The sequence below is a fragment of the Rhea americana genome, unplaced genomic scaffold (genome assembly GCF_003343005.1).
Source record: "Rhea americana isolate MKP2758 unplaced genomic scaffold, rheAme1 scaffold_9, whole genome shotgun sequence".
NCBI classification, from domain to species: domain Eukaryota; kingdom Metazoa; phylum Chordata; class Aves; order Rheiformes; family Rheidae; genus Rhea; species Rhea americana.
The window spans coordinates 7,129,926-7,154,155 of NW_028187088.1; the positions used below are offsets into that span (position 1 = coordinate 7,129,926).

General features: G+C 42.0%; 1 long non-coding RNA gene across 1 annotated transcript in view; it reads right to left on the reverse strand.

Annotated features, from left to right (window-relative positions):
• Positions 1–2,081: 2,081 nt before the first annotated feature.
• LOC146584819 (uncharacterized) overlaps positions 2,082–24,230 on the reverse strand; it is a 53,751-nt gene continuing 31,602 nt past the window's right edge. Inside the window, exons 3-5 of the long non-coding RNA XR_014898122.1 lie at positions 3,207–3,310; positions 2,652–2,713; positions 2,082–2,102 (exon numbers count right to left, since the gene is read on the reverse strand). This is a non-coding gene — a long non-coding RNA (uncharacterized LOC146584819). The remainder of the gene's footprint in view (positions 2,103–2,651; positions 2,714–3,206; positions 3,311–24,230) is intronic.

The following is a 24,230-nucleotide window of genomic DNA, read 5'->3' on the forward strand; positions in this document are numbered from 1 at the left end:
CGGCCCCCCGCCCGCCGCGCGGGGCTCGGCGCCGCTCCTCACCGGGGGCCGCCACAGGTGAGCCGAGTCCCGGAGGGGAGAGGAGCGGAGCGAGAAGCGCCACCACCGCGGCCGGCCCGGAGACGTCTCCGCGCTAAATGGCGACGGGAGCCCGAAACCGACACACACGGAGGGCGGGAGGGAGGGGAGGGGAAGGAGGGGGGGGGAGGGAGCGCGCCCCGCCGCGCACGCCCCCTTCCGCGCCCGCGCGCGCATGCGCGACCCGCAGAGCCGGCGGGGGCTCCCCCCGCTCCGCTCGCGTTCGCCGTCGCCGCCTGCGGGAGCTGGCAGCTCCCGTCGTGCCCCGCGGCGCGCGCGGCGCCTCACGGGACATGTAGTTCCCGCCTTGGCTGGCGGGGTTGTTGGGGGGAGGGAGAGAGGGGGGGGATGGCGCCTTGCCGTGCCCTCGAGCAGGGCCGGGCCGGGCCGGGCCGGGCGGCGGCGGCGACGCGGGCGAGGGCCCGCGGCTCGCAGGCGGCGGAGGGAAGGAGCCCCTCACCGCACCCCAGAGGCTGCGGGGCCCCGGGGGTGGCGCGCTGCAGTGGAGCGAGGCTAAGCGATGTCGGGGCTGCCCCCAGCTCTTGCTCCTTCAAAATGGGGAGGCCCCAGGGTGCGCAGCTCCTCTTCCTCCCCCCTCCCTGCCTCCGCAGCAGGAGGCCTGGGCCAGGGGCTTGGGCGCCTTAGTGAGGCACGGCCAAAGGAGACACAAAACGCAATGAATGTGTTGTTCCCATGGCTTAGCTCCCCCAGTCCAAAGGAAAGCAGCTTTCTGTTGAGGAGTAAGTTTGGCATTTGCAGGCTGCAAGGACGCAGGCCTGGGTCTTCAGCTGCTGCAAAATAACCGTAGACCTGAGAAAGTGCTGCGCTATTACAGTGGCGTTCGCCTTTCACATTTCCACCGGCAAATGGTGCTTGTAAACCTTGCACGTGAAGCTGACTGACCAAATGTGAATAAATGCAAGGTGGTGGAACAACACATTCTTGTTTAGGGGAAGTGGACGCAGCAGAATGCAAAAGAATGTGGGAATAGGAAAGGCTAACAGCAAGGTGTGCCATGTAACCTATCTTAAATGTACTTAGTGTGTTTAGAAATAATTTACTTCATATTTTAGTTGGCCTCCTCATTTTGCTTCTTTAAAATTATGGGCAAGGGTAACTCCATGTACATGTGTTCTGTATGAACAGGTTATTATGAATAGGGGCTTTTTGTCTCAGTTTAGGTCATCAGAACATCTATTACTTGAGCAAGCAATCTAAAATGCAAATAGCTGCTGTGTAAATGAGTGCTCTCGTTTTTTTAAAAGAAACATCCTTTGCAGACTTTACCCCCAAGTGATCATTATCCTGTCACAATCTGAGTCATGACTTAGGTTACTGCAGCTGAATAAAGGATGTTCAACAGTCAGAAGGCCAGTAAGAGCCCACATGAACACTGACACGAATCAGGAACTTTCAGGTTAGCAAACCATTGGTACACACTAGTCATCTAGTTTATTTATATCATGTTCCTCTTTTGTATCAATATATCAAAACCAAGCACTTTCCTTCTTACGAGTGCAGTATTTTGAAGTCAATGGGAAGATACTGAAGGAGGAGTGAATGATTTGGTACCATGCCTTTTAGGCAACTGCAAATAAAAAATTATGTGAAAAAAAAAGAAGTTAGAAATTTCCCTGTGTGAATAATCTGTTCCTAACAGATGCACTGTCATTTCAAATATTTTTTAAAATGTTACTTTTAAACCAGCTGTTTAGAGGAAGTTGTGCGTTGCATTACTGATATGGGGCCTGAACTCACTCTGCACAGTAGAACAAAAATGGCTCTTAGATCTACAACCCTCAGCTACACAATACCACCCAAGCAATTCTCACATACTACTTTTTAATATATTATGTTTAATACCACACAGCAATTGAAACATCATTGTTTTCTGTGCATCTATGTACTTCTCTACGTACCAACAAAATGATGAGACCATCTTCATAAAAGGGGTGAAGCATACTTCACTGTACAGCTCTTGTGTAAAAATTTCACTGCTTTAAGCCTTCTAGAGCTTGCCTTCACTGCAAAAGTTAACTTGTGTTAGTATATTCTGTCTGCTACTTGAACTGCGTTGGCTTAAGTAAGAGACACTCTTTGACAGTGCTGAACTCAATGAAGTAATTTGATCAGCAGCAAAGAGTGACAAGATCAAAACGGAACAACTCATAATTCAATCTGCCACATCCCCACTGCACTGTCAGTAGACCAGCAATAGACTATTGATGTCCTAAATAGCAAGCAAGGTTCAGATTCATCTAACGCTTGGCTACAGGTTTTTGTGCATCTATCTAGACAACACAATGGAGATTCATCTGTGATATTAGCAGATGAATCGGCTTTCATACCCATACTTTATACAAGTAAGAGTAGTGGGGCACAGTAGTTGAGCTACAGCAAGTGCTGGSAACCAAGGCCCCATTGCCTACCCCAGGCCTGGTCTGTGCTGATGTACCTTCACTGCTGTTGCTGTCTTCTAGATCTACGTTAAAGTACAGATCTTCCATTCCCATTGCATTCCTCCATTGCCCACTGCATTTTTACTAATCTTTCGGATGAAATAAATAGCAAACCTGGGAGTAAACAGCAAACTTTACTCCAGCTTGATGCCATTTGTAACTTCATGAGCATACACCTAAAATAACACAGTGATAAATCAATCCTTGTGGTTTAAGCCTACACACTTAGGCAAATTCCACTTGCAGCATCAATAATCTTTTGCAGATGGCTCCTAAGTCTGTGCCTAGCCATGTACCATATGATCTACTGCAAAAGGTACCTGGGCTGCGTGCAGACTGGCAACCACATCCCTGTGGTCTAAACGTGTGGTTTAGATGAGACCTCCTGTGTAGGCCATTTTTACTCAAGTGGATTTCACCCATTGTTCTTAAATATATTTTCCCCTAGTTAATTAAGCAAAATCTTTGTAAAAAAGACCTGAAACTCTTCTGTGCGTAGCCACAGGGGACCTGAGGCAATCTCCTACTAAGAATTGTGGTAATTATGTAAAAAAGCACCACCCCAGTGTCTGATCCAGCACGTTCCTTAGTGCCCTTGAAATTCAACAGGGCTAGTCATCTGAGCACAACATTTTAAGTATGAGGTCCCTCACACCCAACTCTTCTCACCAGCACCTCTTCTGGGCAAAGACAGAAATAGCAATCATCTCTGCAGAAAAAAAAYGGAGCATCTGACCTGGAGGTGGGAATGATGGATTTTGTCTTCTTTGGCTCTGAAAAATAAAGTGGAATCATACTAGTAATTACATTTTATGTGGGTGCTGCTTTAATTTTGTCATTCTAAAAAAAGAATGTAATAAAGACTGTGGGTTTGCTTTCCCTTCAATTTTATTTCTTTTCTTTTAATCTGTACAACTATGCTCAGGCTAAATGGAAAATTTCAGTATTGTTACAAGATTTAATAAAGCATTAAAGTAAATTCTACGTGTATTCTGTGTTTAGAAACAAGTAATTAAAATAGCTTCAGTGCCAGAGTTCCTCAGCCAATTAAAAATATTTCTTTCTCCTGTTGCTGTGTAAGGAAATCCACAGAAATAAGGAGTCTGACTGTACTTGCAAAATTACAGGCAGAGACTTAAATGGTCTTTTGATTAAATCCGAAGAGCTGACACTTTAAATCATTGTAAAAATATCCTCCTTCTCTCAAGCCTCTTTTATTTAGAGTCATCTTGCTTGGAACAGTAATAGCTTAAAAAATAACTCTGAATGAAGTGTGATTTTGAGTTGACTGAATCAGAAACTTTTTATTCTGTTTTGCTTTCTGCAGTGAAATTTCATTCACTGTTGGCATTCATGACTGCCCATGTGACAAAGTATTAATGTGAAACAGCTATTTTTTCTTATGCAATACATTATGCAATACAAAAAGGCAATGCCATTACTTTGATGCATGTCATTTTATTCCATAACCTAAATGCCTTTCAAATAAAACTGTTCATCTAATTTTATTGCACATTACAAAGTTGCACCTACAGTGCCATATGAAGATACTGACAAACCCAATTTTCCTGTGACAATTTCTTCTTTTTCCTTGATATTTTTCAAATCTAGACTTCTGCTACAGTATTCATTTGTGTTTCTTAGTGATGGAAGTTAGTGAGACAAAGTGTTTCCTGACTGTAAGTTTGAAAAATGAGAGTATTTTTCTAGTGTTTTTTTTTTCCCCCCTGAAAATTATATTCAGTAGGAAACTTGTTCCAATACCTTACGGTTCTTTTATTTTTTTCTCTTTAATAAGTTTTTGTACTTTCAAGTAGCTCTGGGAGTCAGGTAGTACATGCTGAAATCATTAATTCTGAACTTTGGGGACATCTCTAGGGTCTATAAACAGATTTAAATCTTCAGGCTTTGTAGAAGCGGTAAGTGTTACACGACAAGTCCTTCCAAACCTTTTGAAAGCAGATAGTCTGTCCACAAGCAGAGATCATAGGAGCTGACAAAGAGCAGGAACTACAAACCTTGTTAGACTCAAAAGTAAACGTCCCTCTTTGAGCTCTCCTGGCTTTGAGTCTGCAAATGTTGCAGAAAGATAAGCTACACCAGCCAAATTGTATAAGAATGACTCAGTTCAGAGGTTATTATTTTATATGATTTTTCTTCTTTATTTGTTGAGAAAATGTCAACAATCCTGCCTGATAAAGCTGGGATATAGCATGTGCTTCTTCATCAGATTGAAGCTTACATTGCTGTTTCATCCTCCCTCATACTAGCTACTAGGATAGGAAGTATACCGCTTTTTCTTTCCCTTCTCTCACCTTTCTCACCATTCATTGAGCCACATTAACAAGTATATCCCAGCCATATGAAAGTAAACCATTCAGAGAACTAGTGCAAGGACATATCCATGGTCTGCTATCTGTATTTTTAATGACCAAAAAACAATTTTCAGTCGTACTAGTAACCATCTTTAGTCTGGAGCTCATTGTAGGCTACATTGCTGACTCTCTGTTGTTTGTATCCAGTCAACTGTTATTAGCATATCTATTTATCTATTTATGCTCTCCAAGCATAATCTCTTCAGAGAAAGTCAAACAACAAGAACAAGATGAAAAGATATTTTTTAAAAAGCTCAGTAACTGTTCATGTGCTGTTTCAAACTGTAGCAGGCCATAATGGCGGGCACTGTGGCCGAATTCAATGCCATGCACTGTTGGAGGAGAGGAGAAAGGTTGATTGTTGCTCAGTTTGTTCTGTATGTCATCTTTAGATCTATTCTTGCGACATTTCTTTATATAACGTGTTTGTCAGGTAGTCTGATAGTGTTATGGAAGCGTGGATTTTTGCTGAAACCAGCATTCTCTTCTCCCTTTCACTGTGCCTGTAGTGATTGCTTAGGATGTCTCATTTATTTTTTTTCTCTCAGAGGCTTTAGGGAATTCTGTACTTCACAGCAGTGTCATAACACATCTAAAGCAAGCACAGAAGCAGGGGCACTGCTTTAATGACGAGAAGCTGTTTGATGAAGGTGGATGGAGGAAAGTGTGAAAAAGTGATGATGCTGGGTTTCTAACTGAATCTGTTAGTGATGCTGTGGAGCATGCAACCTGTCTTGCTTGCCATTCACCAGTCACAAGCTGATGAAAATCAATTGCTCTCACAGCAGGCCCAGTCCTGCTCCCATCTGCATCAACATATGAAAATAAAATACTACTCACTTCAGTTAAAGCAGGAGTAGGCTCATAGTTTGGTGTGAAGAACCTCCTTATGCCCTTTAAAAGCGTAGCCTTGGCCAAAGGCAAAGCCTTAGTCTATTTTTGCCTTATTTATCCTAGCTCCAATGATGGAAGGTGCTTAGCATTTCTGAAAGTTACTGAACATTCCCAATGGATGCTGAGGGCTCTCCATGGCCACTGGTGGCAGGGAAAACAAGAGCACTCGGTCCCTCACAGTGGTGCTCAACACCTGACAGAATCGAGCCATTAATAAGGCAGGAGTCCTACAGAAAAAGTAGCATGTGGGTATTTGACTGAGAAGAGCAGTATAAATCTGTAGTGACCTCCTCAGATGACTCCTCCTCCTCTTCTCTTTGCAAAATACTTTGCATGCCATAGCCTGTACGAGGAGTAATCAACATGGTGTGCATGTTGCAAAACTGTGTGCGCAAGCTTTGCCCCTTGACTAGGTCAGTCAGTTCCTCTTGCTCTCTGTGGGGATCAGGAGTGAAGGCACACAGCTGAAACGTAACCCATTCTGGCAATCTACAGCTGATGAAGCACCTACACTAGTGGTTTGTCAGCAGAGAAAGTCTTTATTAATGATATAATCACACTGGTATGAAATGTGACTTAGACAGTTCTTTACCTGAATGAGTTTCTGCTAGTACAAGTCACCTCTTGCACACATGCAAAGTTTTTGCACTTATGTAGTTTCAGTGGGCATTGCATTTTAATGAAAAATATCCAAAGTAAACAAGCTCTTGGGGACCACTGCCAGATGCCATAGGTCAGAGCAGCTCTCATCTTGCTCATATCTATGTCCAAGGCTGGGAAGAAAATCAAGGAACTGTAGCTACCTCACAGATAGCCCTAAATCTTTTGCTGCACTTGATCTCAGTGAAATGCTCCAAGAAACCTACTTCATGTCCATCAAAGTTCTTCTGAGGCTGATAAGTGTCTAAAAGCTGCAGGAGAGAAAGCACAGTGGAAAAGATATCTGGGTAGGCTTGAAAACTGGTATAAACTTGAAAAGTTCTCAGTTGCCTTTGCACCCATGTGATACTGTCTGTCTTTATTACATGATACTACCTAGATGTGGACAGCCCTGACAGGACTCACAAATTGCTAATGACTAACACCATGACAAAACACTAGCCTCTCCAAAGTAATGAAGCACTCGCAAACTCATCAAATAGCCTGAAATAAAGCAAAAATTGAAATTCATAGGCCAAAACATCTTGAGCTATGACAAAAATGTTTTAGAAGTATTTTCAGTGTGTGTGCAACACCCGTATTTTAATGTCTTTCTTTCAGAAACACCTTGTCCAATTCATCTCAACTCTGATATCAACTCAACGTTGTGCTGTTTTAATCCTGGAACCTTTGTTTCTAAAAATATTTTTGTTTCATACTCTTTTCTCCTGAAAAGCAATCTCCCCTTTCTTTCTTATGCCTCCTTCCAGAAAGTATTAACTGCCACTGACAGCAGGAAAGCAAAGGTTGTGCCTTGTGGGGACACGAGCAACATCACGCTAAAGACCAGACTATGAAGTGCAGTAAGGAGGATGTCTTTCTGTTCAGATAACTCCTCGACTGCCTTAGATAGATGGGACAAAGCCTCAGGAACCAGATATATTTAGATACAGCCATGGCTTCAAAAGTTTCAGCTACACAAAGATTAAATAGACAGATTGTCTACAGCAACCCAGATATAGAGGGCAAATTATTAAAGCTTTTTGATGAGTCAGACTGATTCCTCTGATTCACCTCACCATCTTTTGGATGTGGTGCTTAACTTCTCATGGTGCCTGCAACCCAAACCACAAGCTGTTTATTCCCAGCATCTTCAGCCCCACTCAGTAGCCTCTCTAGCATGGCTGGAGCCTGGCACCAACTGTGCGGTGTCAGGATCTGATTCTGCAAATGCTTCATTTGGCCAATAGCATTTGATCCCATGAACGGTCCCATTGACATTTTACATTGCACGCAACAGTATGTGTACGAAGGGTCAGGCTCTTAATGATTATGTTACAGGTACAACAAATAAAATTCACAACAATGCATGTCATGGAAGTGCAAATCATTCTCGTCTCTCCTGAAGTATTAAAAATCCTGAAATCAAACATCAGTACCTAAAATTAGCTCCATTACTAAGTGACAGAGATTACACAACATTCATTACAGGGTTGCCAGAATTTTTAAGCAAAAAATCCCGGAGGGAAATATAGATCTGCTCATTAGGACTTCCAATATCACAGTGAGTAAATTACTTTTTTTAAAAAATCATGAATTACAGGGAATGTATAATCTCAGGGGAGTTGAACAGTCTCTGAGCAGCTAACACTTCTGGCAGCAGCCCAAGATACTATGAGCCATAAATCACGGAAGTGTCTGAGTTTGTGTAAATTCGGTGCTCAGCGTCTACGGGAGCTTTCCTCCAAACTGTAAAAAATCCCTAGCTGATGCTTTGTTTCTTTGCTCAAAATACAGACATCAGCTATGTTATCAGACATATCAGACATACGATTGTTATTCCTCGAATCTGAACCTTTTGCAACCCATCGCTCCAGGAGTTATGTAACATATCTCACACAGTATATCACGTATTAATAGTCAATTATAACATAAAACCATCAAAAAAGAGAATAATGACAGTGCTGTGACAGTTTCTTGTTTATGGAGCCATTATTTACCTGCCTAAAGTTCTGTTAAAGTTTAAGTTTTACTACCACTATTATCATATTATTCAGGACTTGAAATGTGGTTATTTGGGAATTAACAATAGTCTATAAATATTTAAAACATTAAACCCCAGAGAGGGTTAATGTAATACAGGAAAGTAACATTATGACTACTGGGATCAATTGTGCAATGGAAAAATGGAAAAGTTTGACTATGTATGAATGTGGAATCTCCCAATAGGATGGAGCTGATACTGCATTACTTGACACCGTTTCAGTGACAATCCCAAAACAGCACTCAAAATCTAGTGCATTAAAATATGTAAGATGAGAGACAAAATGGGAATATATATTAGAACATGGAACTGATTACTTACAGCAACTGCTATAAACAGAATCAATCACCCAGCTATTAACAGAGTAAGTTCATCATTGTCAGCAAATGGTATGGCTACAAATATTTTTTTGAAAATTGGTTTATATCTCTTAATTTTTACATCCCGAATATGGGCACTTTCATGGTCAACCACCCCTCCTTTTTCAAAATCAAGACGTACACGCTCCGAGTGCCTGTAAAACTGGTAACGCCTGTACGCCACGCCAGGGTATTAAGCTGTTCATATCTTTTTATCAATGTTGCTGAGATCTTTGTATGGGAGAGAGAAGTAACCATCACTGCGGTGTGATTTCTGGTCTGCCTGTTATCGGCTCGGCTCACTCAGCTGGCTCGTTCAGAGTTTTCAAAAATGCAAGCTGACAGCGATATGCCTGAAATGTTGGACTCAGCAATTTTGGAAAGTATATTTAATTCAGTGTTTTGATTCCCTTTTCTTTCAAGTGTGCTTGGTAAGAATTAAATATTTTGCCTTAAAAATAAAAAAAGATCATATTTAGACAGACGCCTTCTATCTAAGTCTAGTACATGGCACTGTGGTACAGTCCCTTTGAGAGAGAGATGTGGGGTTTCTCTAAAATACAGCTGCTCTGTTTATTTCTGCAGAGGTGTATATTTTAGAAGCACATTAGTAAGACCCTGTTTAATTTATCCTCTCTCATATGGATTTTCATCCCTGTGAGCAATCAGAGTCCAAACAGTGTGTCCAGTGGTACCAATGCAGAGGCTATACTTTTGCAGGGCAGTAGTCTTAGTCTAGACTTGTGAGATAGGGAATGCTAAAATCTTAACTTAAGCCTAACTACTTTTCTTTTGATTCTCCATTAAGCCCCCCTGAATTAAATAAAAAGATATCAAATATGGGAACTTTCCACGTTAAAACCTCTTTTACCACTCATAAATATACTCTATGTGGATTTCTGAAAACTTTATACTTGCTTGGGATCTGTAGATGTCCGGTACTAAAAGCTGCTTCCTTCCAAAGTGGCTCCTGTACATACAGGATTTTGAGAGGACAAGCACAAAGCCCTTCAGAAAGAGATACAATATTCCTGGTGCTATAGCAAGAGATGGGGAGGAAGTTTGAATGCGTCTGGCCAAGAGGAAAGTAGCAGGAAGGCTGCTCTCAGGCTTTTGGAGTATTGGGAACGCAGAGGGAGCATGAAAGACTGAGACAGCAGGCGAAAAGAAAAAGATATTAAAACCCTCAACAAATCTTCTGTAGTGTTTTCAATTTAGACAGTGTGGTTTTCATAGCATGAATAAACAGCACCATTTTAATAACGGGTTTGACACTGCATGGTGGAGGAGATCTCTGTCAGAGGGGCAGGAAGATTGCCAAGGGCAGACCGCTGAGAATTCCCATGAAGTCGTGAGAAAGCAGCATGAAGAGCCTAGCTGGGCGCGAGTAACCCACGTGTCCGTCAGCACTGTCAGCCGAGAAGCTTCCAGTCCAGACTGCACCATTGTGTTCTTCACACTTGCCAAGGTGAAATTGCCACACCAGCCCGGTCGACCCAATCCCCTATCTCCATGCCCCTCGAGCAAATCACATAGTGTTCAGCTTGCTGAGCCATACAGTACCTCGCTCTTAGTCACCTACGGATTGTTTTCCTACCTGAGTCCCAGATTGCACAACAGATAGAGTTATTGCTTACTTAATGTCTGTTATAAAATCTGTGACATCATTTTTTCCTCACGACTCTACAAGAGGAAATAGCATTTTATGTGAAATGCTGTGGTGAGTGTCAACAGGAGAGGTGTTTTAGAGGAGCTGAGGAGTATGCTGTCGGGAAAGTGTTTCCAGGCCTACCTTCCCTCCCACATCCAACTGTGTTGAAATAATCAAACGCTGTACCGCTTGTGCTTGGGAAGAGGATGACTAACAGCGGCTAATTAACTGCTCAATCTGTTGCCCTCAGCAGCCGCTGGGCTGATTCACACCCACTGGCACAGAGGGGCACAGTCTGCAGCATGGTGCTCTGGAGGCAAATTAATTCTCAGGGAGAGAGTCTTGGGAGACTGCAGCTGGGATGAGGACTCCACGTATGACAACCCTATTGTGGAGGCTGCTAGTGGCACATCTGTTGCCCCGGCTCTAATCCCTCTCTGATTCAGCCCTGTCCTGCCTGGTGTACTGCCCATTTCATACTCTCTTCCAAGCAGAAAGGGGAAGGCAGCTACTGATTTCTTCCTACCTCATCTCTCTGCAGCAGAGACTGAACCTAGCTCAGTGGTGCTGGATATTAGTTTCTGCTTTACTCTCAGTTTGCTGCTGCAGTAGCAAAGACTTGGCAGAGGGCCTTCTGTATCATATTTGATCTGTTGACACTTGCAGCAGTGCTGGATTCTAACACTGTAGGAGTTTCCGTCTGGAGAAATATGGTAGCCCTTCCTGCCTCTTCATTCCACTCCCTACGGAAAACCTCCTTGTTTTCCCAAATTCTGGGCCAAATAAAATACACCAAAATAACACTGGAGACAGAGAAGGAATCTCTTGCCTCAAACTTGGCCTTTGAGCAACACAGGCAACCATTGCTTGTCTCACAAGTGCAGTAACGATGGTGGAATCCAGGCAGGGTTTCATCAGCAGGGACTGCATGTTCACCCAGGGCGGCCATGTAAAGAGACATCCCTCTTGTCTGTGGTGGCCAGAATGTCTACTTTTGCCTGATTTCATCCTAGGCTGAGTGCACAAAAATCAAGACATTTTACTTTTCAGCTGGTTAACTGTTAAAACTTTCTAGGAAAGAAAGAGTCAGTACATCTTGAACTATGGTGGAGCAGCTGCCTGCTGGCCCGCGTGCTATGACATTCCACGGATGCGCAGAGAAGAGGCAGGGAAGCCACAGTTTTATCAAAGCTGTTAGAAATCCCACCTCACTCTACAAGCTTCTCTTTACTCCAGGGATGATTTTGTGAGTGGTCACATAATTCTGTTTCGCTTGCGGAATTCGACATCTTCACCATCTAATACATGACGCAAAGGGTGGCATTCTGCAGCATTGCTTGCCTGCCACAAAACAACCATCGCTATCCGGTCTGTGCAGAGCCCTGCTCTCTTCTAGGAAGTCTCTTGCTGGTGGGGGAGCTAGGCCCAGCACAGGGATACTACAGAGTGTCCTTTCTCACTTGCAGTTCCTCAGTGTCATTCCAGGCTCAAACCATTATGTCATCTCACCATCAAATAGGTTGGGATTTTGCCCAGAGCTGATGATGTAGCATAGTACTGTTCTCTAGGAAGTAAGATAAGCCTTATTATCAAGCTTCTTTTATCACTGTCTAGCCTGGGCCATTTTTAACGTAAATGTATCAGACTCCCCTACAGATTAATGGTGCAGTCCCTTTGAGAGAGACATATGGGGTTTCTCTAAAATACAGCTTCTCTGTTTATTTCTGCTGAGGTGTGTATTTGAAAAGCACATTAGTAAGACCCTGTTTAATTTACCCTCTCTCGTATGGATTTTCATCCCTGTGAGCAATCAAAGTCAAAACAATGTGTCCAGTGGTAATGAATGGCCATGTACTATGTGCTGTAATTTTAGCTCTTTTTAGGGAGTTTTAATCTCTTCGTAATCTCCATCTGTCTCCTGTTCTAACAAAGGCCATATACCTATTCTCCGGTTAGATGGGACAGGATGTGTCTAAAGTATAACTATTCATCTGAGGAGATTGTCATTTCAGATACAGGCTGTCAAGAATGGTGTTACAACCAGTAATAGGCACTTCTAGGACACAAAAGCCAGAAGGGCTCATCGAGTATACCTGGACAGTCTAACCTGAGATGTAGGATTGCATCTATTCTTTCACTCCTATGTCTTATCCTTAAGTATTTGAACCACATTGGAATTGTAAAGGTGTTCAAAATCTGAACAAAATCCTGAGAATGCCCTTCTGCAATTTACCTCCATCGCTGAATAGGTGTTGTCAAGGCAGCTAGTACAGGCAACAATTTAAACCAGATACAGTTCTCAGCCTCCATGTTCTCCTCCACTCTCACCCTTTCCTCTACTCATCTGTTACTGGTGGACTGTTTTCAGTAGATACAAATTGCTTGTAAAAATGTACATATAAAATTTGTGATCTCATGAAGACGTTCTTCCCATGATTCAACAGCCTCTCAGTGGTACCATTATTTGGCAGGTCTCCAAGAGACAACTTTGTGCCACTTGCTAGATTTTTCCATACTTGACTATATTGTGGTCTTACCTTTTTACAGAAACATTCAAATGCTGATCATGAGACCCTTACTCATGAAGTCACTTAGCTTCAATGACAACAACTACACCACAGCAATTCACAGAAACTGTCTTTGTTTACAGAAACTTCAGGTTAACAATCACATGAATGTTCATGTGATCGTTGGTCAAACAGTAAGAAAAGTGCAGTTTAAAAAACAAACAAATAATTAGTAAAATGCCCAGGGAGTCCAGCACAAGTTCTCCTTTCCTCCTATACAAGTTTTCCTTTTCTTATATAACTTTCCCCAATGAACCACAGTTTTCCTCTGCTAAGTCCTAAAAACAGTTTTGCTGTGTTTTTTCATTTTTCCTTTCAGATGCTATGGCTGAGATTTTTCACTTTTTGCTTCTTTTCATCACAGTCCTGTGCTCTTTTGCTCAGCTCTTCCTGGTTAACTAGTTGCATTATCCACCTCTGTCTGACTTTTCGTTCTGCCACTCCACCTGGCAAGTCATCGCCACCTTCGTCTCCTCTGAGCTTGCGAAGCTTCTGTCAGTGGAGGTCTTTAAGAACAGTTTAGACACACACTTACCAGAAATAGCATAAGTGTAGTTGATTCTGCCTTCAGGCAGGGAACTAATTAAAGGACTTACTGAGGTCCCTTCCAGACTTGTATCTTTCTGATTCGATTATCCTCTGCATTAGTGGGAGAGCAGTAATGGAGCCATACTTCTTGGCACAAATTTTCCAAGTGATTGCTATCTTTCACTCAGGCTTTCAGCTGGAGCTCCCCTTTTTGCTCTTTGCAGGGTAGCACGGGCTGCAGCTAGTGCGAGGGCTCAGGCTTGCTATTTCAGCTTCAGCAATGATTTAAACATCTGAGCTTCCTCTCTCCATAAAGTTATTGACTGACTTTCATTTTCAGTCATTCAACATTTTCAAAGTACATAACAGTAGATACTTCTCTTATTTTAATAAGGGTCTTTCTCTGGAACTTCCCTGTTAGTCAACAGCTATTCCATCCTGCTCTTATTTTAGATCTTTTGAGGCAAAGATAACTGCTGTAGACTAAAGCCATGCAAACTTACAGAGATCAATTGGACAGCAGATATGTGATTGAGAAGAGTTTCATTCTTTTTCTTGTAATGAAAAAGTTCTCTTTGTCGTGCAATTTTAACAATAGCTGTCTTTGTTTTTCCTGGTAATTCTGCAGGAAGAATACAACACTGCACAATACACTCTGCACTACTCTCTAACTACTCTTCCAATCAGGGACCAGACTGTCAGGTGTGTTTACAGAATATGCCATTTACAGTATTCAAGTCTTCCAAAGTTCTTTTTTCTTTTATATTAAATTCCTTGGTAAATAGGTTTATAAAGACTAAAAATTTGCTTTCCTGCACATAAAAACATTCCAGAATGAATACTACATTATATCCATCCAGCTGCAAATTTATGGGTTATGGGCAATTAGCTTATTATACTTCCCCTTAAACCTGATGCCATCCCATAATCTTAGAGCGCTAAGTATAAAGGCATCCATTAACTTCCTTATACTTTGGGTCAGCCTGCAAAAATAGCTTAGTGTTCCAGGATTCTTCTCAATAGGGTTACTCATTATCAGCTATCAACTATTGTGCTAACAGTTCCACACTGAGTACAAAAAGAAGCAAAAGGGTTTGCCAGCAGTTTTTTGTTATTTTAAATACTCTGCACTGAACTTACATCAATATTGTTATTGGTGTACTTAAAATAATAGTAAAAAGAATAGATGACTGGAAAAAAGGTGAGGTGAGTAGGGAGGAATAGGAAATGCCGATGCGGCTGGAAAAACATTTTTTTAAACAAAAACAGCATTTCACTGAGGCAGGTTTTATGACAAGCAGCATTTACTTTTACAGAGATATTCCTAATTTGAGCTGAGAAGAGAACAAAGGTTTTATAAGGTAGAAAAGAATTAAAGTAAATTTAGAAAGTTCAAACAAAAGGGATATTTGAAGCAATCAGGAGAAGTTTTCAGAACTCTGGTACAGAGCATGCCAGGCTCAAGAGGCTTCCAGTCTTGTGTAACTTCTGAAGTAAATCTGTGCAGCTCACTGTGCAAGGAACTCACAGACGCTATTTTCAAAACTGAAGATCTGTCTAGATTATGGTTTCCTTAGAAAGTTAGGGTTGTCCTTCTTCTGTTAGCTAATATTTATTCACCTTTAGAGTACAACTTGCTGGGTACTAGTGAGTTAGTGCATTTCTTTTTTTCTTTTTATCTATTCCTTGAAAGTGCTTCTTTTTGCTAACCTTTAGTTTGAGACAAAACCTGTAAGTGTAAAGAGGGAATCTGTATGTGTAAAATGTGATTAGTTCTTTGAAAAAATGTGCTCTATTTTATAACTTTGTATTCCTTTTCTCCAGTTCAATTCTCACAGAATCACAGAATGGTTGAGGTTGGAAGGGACCTCTGGAAATCAGCTAGTCCAACCTCCCTGCTCAAGCAGGGTCACCTACAGCATGTTAGACAGGGTTGCATCCAGGTGGGCATTGAATATCTCCAGAGAAGGAGACTCCACAACCTCTCTGGGCAACCTGGTGCAGTGCTCTGTCACTCTCACAGGGAAGAAATTCCCCCTCACGGTCAGGCAGAACTTCCTGTGCTTCAGTTTCTGCCCATTGCCTCTTGTCCTGTCACATGGGGCAACTGAAAAGAATTTGGCCCTGTCCCCCCTTACATCCTCCCTTCAGGTACTTGTACACATTGATAAGATCCCCCCTTAGTCTTCTCTTCCCCAAGCTGAAGAGGCCCAGCTCTTGCAGCTGTTCCTCGTAGGGCAGGTGCTCCAGCCCTCTGATCATCTTCGTAGCCCTACACTGGACTCTCTCCAGTAGCTCCATGTCTCTCTTGTACTGGGGAGCCCAGAACTGGGCACAGTACTCGAGATGAGGCCTCCCCAGGGCTGAGTAGAGGGGCAGGATCACCTCCCTCGACCTGCTGGCAACACTCTTCCTAATGCACTCCAGGATACCATTGGCCTTCTTGGCCACAAAGGCACATTGCTGGCTCCTGGTTAACTTTTTGTCCAACTTGTTGTTTTTAGTTGCTGTTATTATCCATTGAATCTCCGTCATGCTAAGATACAGGAGCACCTCAGATATACAGATAAGGTTAGGGAGGGACAAAAACAAAACAAGACCAAAAATCCTGTGGTGTGAATGGAATTTCTTTTTTTCTCCTCATCACTTTTGAAGAAAAGCTAAATCATTGTCACATGCTGCTTCACACCTGAGACAACATAGAGGAAGCTGCTTATGCCAGGAGAATCCTTCTCTGTCTCCCAGGGCTGCTGATAGCAACATGATTCTCTTCTGGGTAGTAAATCTCTCTCCATGTCTGCTGCAAGGCTATTGAAAGATAAAAGGCAACTTCCTTTTTTTTTGGTCTGGGGCTGGTAGAAGGACACATTGTCCCTCTCCCCCAGGTGCTGCTCATAGCAGGGCATGCTGGCCTCTCTAAGAAGCTGGCAGCACAGCTGGTCCAGCTCCCTAATGAAAAATGCACAGGTGCTGGGAATCTGCCTGAGGGTATGGTTCCCAGATGAAAGATGCAAATAAGGAGGAGTAGATGTGATAGTTCAGAAAGGGATGGATGCAGAGACTAGCCTAGCACAAAGGCAACTCTTTCCCTAGGGTATCTGCTGGGCACTTCTGCCTGGGCTGAAGGATGACAGGGGTTTTTCTTATTTGATGAGCTGAATTGTTCCTTTCCTTTGATTCATTATGGAAAAAATCTTAAACTGAGACACATCAGTGTACCATTCTGAATAATTCTATAGTATTCATTATCATAAGCTGTCAGGAGGCAAAACCAGCCTGTGATGGTAAAGAGCAGGGACCTATCTGTATTGACTTCACTGCATCCAAGCTGCTTGTTAGACTATTCCACTTTCTTCCCTCCCTTTTCTCCTTACTGCCTGAGGAATGCCTGCTGCCAGCAGCCTTCAGTGGTGACCAAAAGCATATGGCTGTGGTGCTTCAAAGCAGGGAGCAGCTACTGAAAGCTCAGAGCCTATGTCTGTGGGTAACCAGAGTAAAATACCAGTTTCCAGGGAAGCTGCGTTCACTCAGATGGCTGGTGCTGTCTTGACAGGGAAACTTTCTAAACAAGCTTTCAAGGAAAGAGAATTCATGAAATGGTAATTCTACTATGAAGAGAAAAATAAAAGTGAGACAGAATGAAATTTGATAGTTGAGAATAGTGGATTGTGGAAGTCTTGTGGCAGGGGTCTATAATCAAACGGCTATCTTATTATTTTAACTCATAATTCTCCCCCCTACACACACACACACATGGAAACGTGAAGCATTGCTATGGATTGTATATTGAGAAAAGACTATAGTTCTTCTTTGTCTGTTTAGGTCATGGTGACCTTGCAACTCCTACACGATGGGCAGTCACAGGTGCCTAACATAATCAGGTATCACAATCAGCATTTCCCCAAGACTAGTGATGTTTGTGAGAAATGCTTTTGCTATCGCATTTCTTGGCTTCTACAGTCCTGGCTTTTTTGTCCAAAAAACTTCTTTCATATTTGTTAATGGGTAAATGAAAAAAAGACATTTTCCTTTGTGAATAATTTTTTTTCTAGGATAACGATAAATGTCATTTGGAAGAAAATCTGCTTATTCCAAAACACACTGTTAGCATTCTAAACCATTTTTGTGTGTTTCTAGCTATTATAATCTAATCATGTCTATTTTTAGAAGACCAGTGAATAATAATATTAGGCAGCACTGTTTTCTGCGAGACAAACTGAGACTCCTAGGCGAGCTTCTGTTGGAGAAGCGTATCATAAAAAGCACCATCACAAATTTGCACCTTTGTTACGGAGGCAGGCAGACAGATCAAGGACTCGGAGGGCCTGCCATTTGAAGTCTCTTCAGTATGAGGATGTACTGTCAGGGATCGGTAAGGAGGAGGCTTTGTTCTGCTGTTGGAATAAGTGTCTGTAGATAAAAGGAAGACTTCTGTGAGTGGGCCATCAACCTGACACTTTTCAAGACAGGAATTTCACTTAGAACGAAGYATGAGCTAGTGGACTGAAAAATAAAGTGTATTTGTTTTTATTTTATTTACCACCTTAAGCAGAGTCCCAGTCACTTTGTAAATGATTACTGATGCATAATGAACTTACTGGAATGAAGGATTTTACAGCATAAAGATCAAACATTTTAAATTGCACAATCATAGTAGCAGAATGAAATCTTTAGGGACTACATTGTAGTCACTAGGAATGTTTCCATTACCGTCAATTTTGATCAAGCCCTCAAAACATGTGGAGCGCACACACCTTCAGACATCTGCCACGCTAACATCCATATCACAGACTCATCACCCTCGCAGACTTTAATAAACCTGAGCACAGGTACGATGTCATCTCTTGCTCCTGGAGCAGCCCTTTCAGGTCCTGGATGAAGTCTCTGACACCTGTTACTTATATAATATAAAATCCCTTTTAAGTGCAGTCTCTTTTTTAACATTGAAAAATAAAGAGTATGAAAAGAGGAGAAAGGATAGCTCTTCTAAGCCTCCACTTTATGTTATTAGATTTTCAGCACTCCCAGCATTATCACTTTGCCCATCATCCACAGCCTACTTACGCCCCTGCCAAGGAGTGGCTGGCCTTTAAGCTGTATCTTTCATCCAAAAATCTCAAAGAACCTGACAAACTTTACCAGCTGATTATTTGCTATATATACAAAGAGCATTTTGCTCGTTGCAATTCAGACACCTCTAGGATGAAAGGCAATTTTTTAGTCAGATAGCATCTATTACTTTAGAGACCTAGGCATAAAGTAGTGAATATCAACTTCTTAGTGAAACTAAAAGGGAATTTTAGACAGAAATGTTTTAATTACCCATCCAGGATGTTATCTGGTAAGACAGATTTAGATTTTTCCAAAAAGTGACATACTTAGTTAAGTCTCTGGTTTTATCTCTGAGCTGAAAGCCACCACCCTGCAAAACACTGCCTGCTAAATACCGCTGTGAAAATTGGCTCAGAGGAAAGTACTGCTGTGTGAACTGCCAACCCTGTWGTGTACTGAATTTTTCCTTAGGGTGAGGGGTACTAACAGCACGTGCATTTTCAGTGTACAGAAAACAATAGTACCGCTTAAATTTTTTTGTGTGTCTGAACAAACAGACATAATGACTGATGATACTGAAAAAAACCCCACTGGTAGGTGTCTGTTGTGAGATCTCTGCTTTCTGCCAGAGAATGTGAATTATGGATTCCTGTAAGGGAAGCCTGGTATCAAAGGTAGCACCTTTTCTCCCCTTCCTTCTGTCTTGGCAGACCCCTGTTTCACAGCTTAAACAGGGTGAGCTGGCTGTTGCACACAAACACCAATACTTGCTTTCATGCACAGGGAGGAAAGGGCTGGATCTTGCTGCCGTTGCTTCACTTGAATGCAGTTTAGTGGGTGCAGCAGAAAGTGGACATTCACTGGAGTAGATTGTGGCATCATCTGTACCAGTGCTAATTTGAGGTAAATTTCGGACATGAAGTGACCAACTTCAAATATACAGCAGTATTAATGAGGGCAAAATGTGACTATAAAGTACTAAGCTTACTCCTGCTGGATGCATGATTCTCAATGCTTTAAGAGATGTTTCAAAACAGTTTTCATCCCAAAAGACTAATTAAAGACACAATCCTTTAGCAGCAGCTCACTGTTAAAAACTGAAAGCTAATTTCTGATGGAATACACAATAGAATACCAATGTTGATGCTTTCTGGCTGCTTTTCCAGTCTTCCATTTCCTTTACCTGCAACCTGATCTTCAGTGGCAAGAGTGAGTGAAGCGACCTACCTCAAGATAGGCAAGAACAATTCCTGATAACTCCTATACTCAGTGAAGGAGCCTCAGACCATTTAGACAGCTTTGAGAGTAGCCAGCTATAGTGAGGCCACAAGTTTGAGCACAAAATAATCCAGGTGAGCTCACATAGCCTTGGCTGCCACATTCACACAGGGCCTGGCTGAGCAAGCTGAAGAGCAGAAGGGGTGTTTGGTCCCCCTACTCAAGCACCTAAAGCTCAGCACTTTGTGTAATGTTTTACTGTTTTTAAGATTGGAGTGACTGGCCAGCACTTCGTAGGTGAACCCGTTCCTCCTACTACAACAGAAGAGAAACTCTGGATACGCTGGTGTAGATTTGGCTCTCCCACCAGTTTTAACTCATACAAACTGAGTTATACCTCATTTAGCCTGTAGAGGAAAAGCAACCAGGTCTGTAATACTTTGGAACTGGTAAGCAATGCCATGGTTGAAATATAAAAGTGATTAGAAATACAGAATTTGTACAAGATCTATATATAAGTTGTGTATTCAAAGGCCAATAAAACCTAGGATTGAGTTTAGCACAAAGATCCTGATAAGGAGCTACTATAATAAAAGTACTTATGCTAGCAAGGATTATAATCTCACTTCCCAACTGTAATCTGAAATAGTCCTATACAAATAAATAGTTACACTGGTGTAAAAGCTCAGACTATGGGACAAAAGAAGACTGTGCTTTGTTTAGTAAATCACTATAGTCTATTTCTTTGCAATATTCTCTCATCTCAGAGGCACATCTGGTGTTTTAGGAACATTGCATTCAACAGCAGTAAAACTACACTAGGGCCAAGAATAACAAATGAAAAATGAAAACACTCGGGCCTAATGCTGATCTCATATGGGTGTAAATCAGAGGAATTCCAACAAAACCGTTGGAACCACACCAATGAAATACTTGTGTCTGATTCAGAATCAAAACTGTAGAGACCAGTGATTTTCATCGAGTGAGACTCACTGTCAGGGCTGAAATTCTCTCATTCCACTAGAAAACTTTACTGCATAAGATTCTTGAAAGGGCTTTGCACAAATGTCACAAATGCTGTGGAAATAACAAAGCTAAAGCAAAAACATTTTTATTAGCTCTTATGTCTGCACCACATAATGCAAGGTACCCGTCAAAGCAGATTAAGCACAAGTTTTTAATTTACGAGTTGCAGCACAAAAGGGGAGTTTGTAAGCAAATAGATGTATATTTTGCACCTAGTTAATGAACTGGTATGTGCTTGAGCCTCAACCCTTTAAAATCAGGGAAAGTCTTTCTACTGACCTCAGGCAGGACTGGATAAGGTGCTAAACACAAAGTCTTCAGTAACATGACCTTCTTAAAAGTGTACATCATTGCACTTTGTATTTCTAGTATTGGCCTTAGAGATTGTCATAACAACAGCCTTTAAACAGGAAACAGTTCTCAGATTGTTATTGACAAAACTGTTTGAAGACACCAGAAATTAAAACCTTTTAGCCTGTTGTTTGCTGTTGGGAGATCCTAGATGCTGTATCCCTAAATGCCTGTGCTGAAGTCATTCTTGAGGCTAAAAAATTCTGTCTCCCCTTGGAATCCAGCGGCAGAAAAGCAAAAAGACATTGAAGACAGATATACAATAGCTGCATTAAGTTTCCTAATTAATACCACCCTCCACTGTAAGATCAATGCTTTTCTGTTGGTGCTGCACACTTTCAAGGGCTAAATCACATCAACTTAGGACTGTCATGGAAACACAGGCCTTCCACTTACAGGACACATGATGCCAAAATGCAATAAATTTTGTATAATTGCCAGGTCCTGCTGTTTAATTTCATCATATAATGCCTATATTTTTACCTCCCTTTCTCCTCCTGTTTTGAATAGTGGTGGAATCTGCCCTTCCCCCTGCTGTCTCCCTTCAGAGCTGCTCTAAAGCTCACTATAAACAAGATGACTTTCTGTGGATTTAAAGGAGCTTTGTAGGAGGTACTGACTTAGCTATCCTCCATATGCTCCGTACTTTGCTTTTAACATATTCCTTTGCAAATGATATCTTTCGTTACCTCCCAGTCACTGCTTGTTGAGTTGTCTGCAGTTCATCAGCACCTGGAGACAAAGCAGCCCATTGAGGACAACATTCCAGGTACGAAGTCTCTCCCTATTTTTCCCTAGTACTTTTCCTACCTCAGGATGCCCTTTTAAAGTCCACTTTGCCAGGAATCAGTATACTGCTTGCTTTGTAAACAGAGGAATAACCTTCTTAGGCTTGCTGTTGTTTGACTCTGTATTCAGTGAACATTGAGGCAAACAGCAGCTTAAATACCTGACCTTAAAGACTGAAGTTCACTAAGAAGCACTAAGATCTTGAGGCAGAGGGTTTCGTATTACTAGCTCCTGCGTCTTTCATTGATTAGAGGTTTTACAACTGATAATGTGTTTCAAGGTTTATTTGGGGACTTTATCAGGGTGACAGAGGTGGGGGAAGGGAGAGAGTATGTGAGCCTGAGGGTTTCTTTTATATCCAATGTGTGGCATTAAGATGGGAATAAACAAAGGCAGTGGAAGGGAATGCCATTAACATACTGTTTCCAGATCCACGGCTCAGCTTCCTGCTGGGTCAGTTCTCTACAGGAGTGGTAGGGAGATGGGTGGGGTGGAGGCCTGGGCACTGCAAGGAAGGAGAGTACAAGAGAGGGAATCCAGAAGCTGCTCCTTTCAGAGGATTTGTTCATTTGCTGCAACATGTATTCACCTCTTACTGAAGCAAATGACAGTGATTTGAGTATTCTGAATGTCTGAGTAAGAGTAATCCAAGATCATGTTTGAGCTTCACATTCTAGGCTCTTAGGAGGTAACTTACAGGTGAAATGCTGTTGCCATGTAGGAGACCCTGCAAAGTTCATTCACAACATGCAAAATGTGTCCATGGCAAGCTCTGCTACCAGGGTTAGATTCAGGAAAGACTCCAGGAGACTCAGGAACACCGGGAGGCATACTGATAAAAAAGAGAAGATATCTATATTTTGCCCATTTCCCAAGGGCCAGATTTAGGGGAGACTTCCAGAAGTAATGTAAATAAGCTTGTAAGGGGAATCTTTAAGTTTCCAGACTTTACCCTGGAAAATGTTTTCCAAACATTTGGAAATGCCAGGCACAGCGACGCTATGAAACACTGTTGAGGCTAAAGTCAGTTATGGACCAAGCTGGTAAGCACTGAAATCAGTAGAGATACCCACAGGGAAACTTAGTAGCAAATTTTATGTTCTGAAGTATCATTGAAGATGTTCTGGTAATCACTGTAGGACTCAGAAAGAAAGAATTTATTATGACTCTCTAAAGGACCATGCTATTAGTAATGATCATATAACAGGGGTGTGTGCGTATGTCCTGACACACTGTTGTTCAAAAAAGGTTCAAGTGTATGATTTGTCTTGGACTAGGGAGACTAAAAGAGAAGACGAAGCAGCCTCTAGCTTCTATAGGCTATGGCTAAGCTGTTAAAGACAAGGTGTATACTGAAATGCACATAACCCTTTTTTATCCTTGCATACCTGCCCTTGTATGAGATAAAAATTTACAGCTGAGTTCTTTGTCCACTTCTCAAAGAACTCAAGGAAGTACCATTTAGGCTGTAGTCTGACTGTGCTCCCTATTTTTTGAGTGATATGTTCTCCTGCCAGGCCTGTAGTTAATTAATGTTCTTAATCTACTTTTCCAGTGACAGGTCCTTGTCTAAGGAAGAACAAAGCCGACAGCCTAGCACCTAGAAAATAATGTTCAAGAGCTACTCTCCAGGTCAGATGTAGTTTCACTACTCCAAATCCTTCAGCAAAGAATCAAAGCAAAAACCAGGCTGCTCAGATTGCTGGGAATTATCAGTAGCTGCTTAGTTACATGAACTTCACCTGGTGCTCAGGAGATGACCTTCAGCTCCCTACAGCCTGATCCACTTTTCCTCCATTCCCACTCTCTGATTGTGGTTTACCACAACTTTTTAAAAAGTTGAGTACTGCTGAAAGAATCCCTTTCTTGTCTAGCATCTATCCTGGCCTTCAAGCTGCAAGCAATGATTTTCTCTCAGGGACAGACAGAAAATTCACTCTGAGTCAGACCCTACAAAAATTACAGCCTGTGTCCCAGGCTCCTACTGTCAGTCCAAACACAGAGAATATTATTGCTCTATTAGCTTGCATGCCCTGTGACCACTTTTACCTGTGCTAAGTGAATACAGGCTGCCAGGAATGCAAAACTCTCCAATATCTCAACTAGAAAGAGTCTGGAGAGCAATAAGAGCAGAGATCTGTGAAATATAATCTATGAGGAAACAGTGAAGGAATTTTTGTTTTCTTAAATATAGAGAAGA